The sequence below is a fragment of the Tamandua tetradactyla genome, unplaced genomic scaffold (genome assembly GCF_023851605.1).
Source record: "Tamandua tetradactyla isolate mTamTet1 unplaced genomic scaffold, mTamTet1.pri URTXT_11a, whole genome shotgun sequence".
NCBI lineage: Eukaryota > Metazoa > Chordata > Mammalia > Pilosa > Myrmecophagidae > Tamandua > Tamandua tetradactyla.
Window position 1 is genome coordinate 451,744 of NW_027518260.1, and position 6,288 is coordinate 458,031.

At 34.0% G+C, this 6,288-nt stretch overlaps 1 pseudogene; it reads left to right on the top strand.

Moving 5' to 3' along the window:
* Window positions 1-779: 779 nt before the first annotated feature.
* On the top strand, window positions 780-1,679 carry LOC143673058 (UAP56-interacting factor pseudogene; annotated as a pseudogene).
* Window positions 1,680-6,288: the final 4,609 nt, after the last annotated feature.

Sequence of the window (6,288 nt, forward strand, 5' to 3'; positions counted from 1 at the left end):
TGAAGCATGTGATAACATAGATGGACCTAGAGAACATTATGCTGAGTGAGACTAGCCAAAAACTAAAGGACAAATACTGTATGGTCCCACTGATGTGAACTGACATTAGAGAATAAACTTGGAATATGTCATTGGTTACAGAGAACATCAGGATTTAGAAACAGGGTAAGATAATGGGTAACTGGAGCTGAAGGGATACAGAATGTACAACAGGAATAGATACAAAACTCAAAAATGGACAGCACAATACTACCTAATTGTAATGTAATTATGTTAAAACACTGAATGAAGCTGCATCTGAGCTATAGTTTTTGTTTGTTTGTTTTTTATGTACATATTTTATTTTTATTTTTTTCTCTATATTATCATTTTATTTCTTTTTCTATTGCCTTGCTATTTCTTTTTCTAAATAGATGCAAATGTACTAAGAAATGATGATCATACATCTATGTGATGATATTAAGAATTACTGATTGCATTTGTAGAATGGAATGATTTCTAAATGTTGTGTTAATTAATTTTTTAATTAATAAAAAAATGTAAAAAAAATAATCCTACACTCAGGAAAGAACAGTGACTTCACTAAATGTTTGTGAGACAAAAGATATTCACATACAAAGAATGAAATGTAATTTATAACTTGCAGTCCTTTGATTTGGCTATTACTGCTTAGATATGACATTGAAAGCACTAGAACAAGTGTGCATGCATGGCTGGAAAGTGACAGGCCTCAGACTCAGGCCTTCCCTGCTGACTGTTCCAGCACATGGTCTTCAGTTATGAACCAGTTTGGTACCCAGTTGGGGGGAGCCACGGCAGCTCTGATGCCACTTCTGAAAACCCACAGCAATGAAAACTTCGATCAGATTAATTATGTCTTTGGATGATATAATCAAATTGAATGGAAAGGAAGAAAAGAAGCAAAAATTTCCAAAACTAAAGAGAAATCTCCAACAAAGTGGTGTCCAGCAATTCAGGATGAGAAAATGGGGAATCCAAAAAATTTCTGGTTTGGGCAAAAAAAAAGTTTGAATCTTAGAGGAAAAGTCATACCTGGAAAAAGATGTCCTTATGGGGTTATCATTGACTTTGCACCTAGGAAATCAACTGGAATTCAAAAAGGAACTAGTGCTATAAATCAACCACCTCCAAGTGACAAGAATATAGAGTGATATTTTCCCGTGTTAAACAGGAAAGCAAACCTTCTGAGACAAAATGAAGTATAGAGGAAACCAGTTGCTGTTCTCCAGACCTAAGCAGTTAAACAATAAAAATAATATTCCAGCCAATTTTACCAGAAGTGGAAATAAATTATCCATCAGAAAGACACACAACAGGCAACTTTTCTTTTCAGTAGAGACCTGAAGATCAGGCCCGGTTGAATACAGAACAAATGCCAGACAATGTAGTAGCAAAAAGAACTTGTCAATGGCAGACACCATGACAAATGGAGGAATTTTAACTGTATTCATTGACAATCCTAGAGCAAAGCAGTGCCCAGTAACTTAGAAACCATGATTAAGTCATAATGCTGTACCCTTTGTACTCCTACAATTTGACATAAATAGTTTTGGGAAACAGACAGGATGACTTTGAATGAGCACTTTGGAATCTTGAAGGAACAAAGCGCTACTTTCACATTCAACAAAGAAGGAAACTGCTTTGTTACCATGAGATAGATCCCTTATCAGAGGGACTTTGTGAGGGACAGCTCTATTTGAAAAGTTGAATTGCTTCAAAAATTTGTCATAGAAATTCAAGAAACTTTATTGCAAAATATTCACAAGGCTAAATAACTCCTTATTTTTATTTTGAAGTTTTTAAAAAAATGTATAAAATAATGTCCTGAAAGAATAACAGGGAATATATAACTATCTGTTCTGAAAGTTTTCATGGTTCGTTCAACAGAACAATCCTCTATTTGAGTTCTTTGGTTCTTCATGCAGCAGAAAAAAGAGAAAGATAGAAATTGATTATTTTTTATAGTGATATTTAAAATCTCTTCTCCTTTCCCTATTTTTGAGACTTTGCTATGGTAAGTCTTGGTCTTAGGAAATACGAATAGGTTCCTTTCTTGCTGCCACTTGCACTTTAATAGTATTGACGTAATAAGTGCAGTTGCCTTTTCTTCAGTAAAAATGCTTTTCAAAAATTCATTAGAATTCCAGTTTGGGGGTTTAAGATTCACAGGAATATCTGTAACTCAGTTCCTTTTTCAGGTAGTGTTAGGTTAATTCCTCAGAATGGTAAATCTTTATTGAAAAACTTTTAATAGGAAATATGACTCTAGGCATCAGCCTCAGTTTAAGATGTTGGTGTTCAAAGACTGTAAATGCATGTTTACAAAGTTACCTGATAGACCCTTGCAGGAGAAGATCCAGTGTTAAACATCTCCCTTTTGTGTTTATTAAATGAAGAAAGCTTGAGAGGAAGTAGCAGCCTTGAAGAACAGGTAACTCAGTGAAAAACTTCAAACTCCAGGTCGTAGTAATTGTTCAGATATAGTATAATGTGTCCACAAAGTGATATTTAAAAGATCAAGTGATATTTAAAAGAACTATAATTATTAACATAGATCAGGTCCCTTAGATATTTTGGTAGTAAAATTAATAACTATAAAGACCTATACTTCCTTCTTATTCAAAAAGTTTATTTTAAAACATTTTAAGTTTGCCAAATTAAGCAGTATCCTACTCCAAAAAGAAAAATTTATTTGTCTATGTCACAAAGGAAAATAATGCAAAAGTGATGAGAGTTGCATTATAACCTTGCTTTATACCTCTCATTTTGAATTTAATTTATGGTATAAAGTTCAGGCATTGGTAGAGAGGGAAAAAATTGGTTTTTCCCCCTTCTGGCCTGGTTTTCCCCCCCTTCTCCTAAGAAGGAGTTAGTCTTTTATGCCAAGATCTTAGAGTCCCCTGATATTGTATATCATAAGTTACAGCATAATGCCAAAATGCAGCAAAATATTCCAGCTACATGTTATAAATTTGGTCATTAAGGTGCTTGACCATCTGGTTTTCTCTAAATGTGTTGTTAGTTTCTGTAGAGTATAATATTAGAGTTTACTTTTCATATTAAAAAAAATTTAGGGTGGCCACAGTGGCTCAGCAGGTAGAGTTCTTGCTTGCTTTGCTGGAGACCAGGGTTCAATTCCCAGTGCCTGCCCATGCAAAAAAACATATATATATATACTTCATCACTCTTGCCTGCCTTGAATTATATACTAGATTTCATTGTCACTTATGCACCTTGGATTTCTTACTGGTTTATTCAGAAGCCATAGAAAGCTATTATTAAAAGTTTCTTGCTTATACCAAAGAATGGATTATTGGAAGTCAGTCACAGTATTTGAAAATAAACTCTAGTCTCTCCTTAGCTGTCTCATGTTTTTTGTAGAGGTCAAGGTACGTTTGCCTCCTGCAAAACAGTTTTGCAAGAATGAATGTTTGTATTTGGTCCAGGAGCAATACATTTTAGACTGGTTAGAATTACTGGCAGCTTATTTTAAAGCAAAGGAAAAAAACTGAACATGAGTTTGCTGTCTTCAGAACAATTTGTGAAAATATGATGTGAAGATAGTTTCCATTTTCCTGTTATGTTAAATATTGCACAGAACTATTATAAATGCCTTTTTTAAACCTTAAAAACTGCTCCCAATATTGACATTAAGTGTATTGAACAACAAAATGTCTTTTGTATATTAAACTTTAGTTCTTTCTGAAAAAAAGCACTAGAACCAAAAAAAAAACAGAAAATTTAAACTCACAAAGCTTAAAATCTTTTTTATCAAAGGACAATCTCAAGAAATTGAAAACCCAACCTATGAAATGGAAGGAATTACTTGTAAATCATATATCTGACAAAGCCAACTATCCAAACTATATATTAAAAAACCTCTTTTAAAAAAACACATAATTCTTCTGTCACTCAGATGTGCTCTCTCTCTCTCAGATTACACCGCAAGCAAACTGACTGCCCTCCCCCTGTCTATGTGGGACATGAGTTTCAGGGGTGAACCTTCCTGGCAACATGGGACAGAAATCCTAGAATGAGCTGGAACTCACCATCGAGGGACTGAGAAAATCTTCTCAACCAAAAGGGGGAAGAGCAAAATGAGATAATAAAGTGTCAGTGACTGAGAGATTTCAAACAGAGTTGAGAGGTTATCCTGGAGGTTATTCTTACACATTAAATAGATATCATCTGTTTAGTTATCGTGTAACAGAGAGGTTGGATGGAGTTGCCTGAAAATGTGGAGCTGTGCTCTGGTGGCCATGTTTCTTGAAGATGATTGTATGATGATATGGCTGTCACAGTGTGACTGTGTGGTTGTGAGAGACTTGTGTCTGATGCTTCTTTTGTCTACCTTACTGATGGGCAAGTTAAACATATGGATTAAAAATAAATGAATGATAGGGGGAACAAATGTTAAAATAAATTTAGTAGATTGAAATGCTGGTGATCAGTGAAGGGGAGGGGTAAGGGGTCTGGTATGTATGATATTTTTTCTGTTTTCTTTTTATTGCTTTTTCTGAATTCATGCAGATGTTCTAAGAAATGACCATGATGATGAATATACAACTATGTGATGATAGTGTGAGTTACTGATTATGTAACAAGAATGGAACAATCATGATAAGAATGCTTGTGTTTGTATGTGGTCATGCAGCATAAATAAAAACTAAATTAATTTTAAAAAACACATAATACAATGATAAATGTGAAAAGACCATCCTTCAAGGAAATCTTTGCAAATGGACTCAGGCGCATGAAAAGATGTTCAAAATCTCAGCCATTAGGGATAAGCAAATCAAAACCACAATGAGACACCACTTCACTCCCAAAAGGATGGTTATAATATTTTGAAAATCTAAAATAACTCTTGGTATGTTTATGCAGAAACTGGGACCCTTTTTGACTGTAGGCTAGGAATGCACAATCATGCCACCACTGTGGAAAATATTTCAGCAGTTCCTCAATAAGTTTTATACAGAATTAGCAGATGATTTGACAATTCTACTACTTGATATATACCCCAAACTGAAAGAACATATTCAAAGAATTGTATACAGATATTCATAGATGCACTATTCATAATATCCAAAAGTGGAAACAAACCAATACCTATCCTCTAATGAATGAATTACCAAAATATATTATATCCATACATTGGAATACAGTTCAGCCATAAAAAAGAATGAACTAATGGTACAATCCATAACATGGAAAAATCTCAAAACATAAGTGAAGGAAGCCAGAAAAAAAGGTTGCATTTAGGCAGGCCACAGTGGCTCAGCAGGAAAAGTGCTTGCCTATCATGCCAGAAACCTAGGTTTGATTCCTAGTGCCTCCCCATGGAAAAAAAAAGGTCAGATATTTTTTAAGGACTCCATTTACCTGCAATATCCAGGATATGTAAATGAGTAGAGACAGAATAAAAGTTTAATGGGTGATACAGATTGAAAGGAGTAGGGAATGGACAGTGAGTCTTTTTATGGGTATGAAGTTTCACTGTGGAGTTACGAAATTGCTCTGGAAATTACTATATTGCAAACGTGCTCAACTTAATTGAATCTATTGGTTAAAATGGTCAAGTTCATGTTATGTGAATTTTGTCTCAATAAAAAATGTGCAGAGAAGCCCAAGTATAGCAATTGCATGACATTTTATTTAAAGAAATCCAATTTTCTATGGAATACAAAACGTATATATTTTGATCTTTAGATCTGAATATAAGCAATAGTTCTAAATTTTAGTAAGTGTTTTCTAATATATCTTTCTCATGGAAAAATGACATATTAGAAAAGAGTTAAAAATGGCAAATTAAAAAGAAACACTTGAATTTCCTCTCAAATGTCCAATTCAATTTTGAATGAAAGGGAAACAAAATCATGTCTGCACTGTTATGCACTGTCATTTTCATATAATTTCCTCATTGAAAGCAAGAATAAAATTGCCATCCACCAGAATACTGAATAGAGGGGACTTAGAGATTCACAGAAACTAGAGATGGGTGAACCATTAGCTAATGAGGTTGAACTCCAATGTAAGGGAGCAGGAGTGAAGGTGATTCTCTAGTGGGTCAATAAATAATACCATATTTGAAGATGAACAAGATTGAAATGGATTGTATAGACCTATATGTCCCACTGATTAACACTAGAACTATGAATTAGTTCTTGCACAACTTACTTCAAAGATTTGATTAGTGAACAAAGACTGTTTAAGATCAGGGTGCAGGGCAAAATGCTATTGCATTCTATGCACTATGTTCAAAATAAA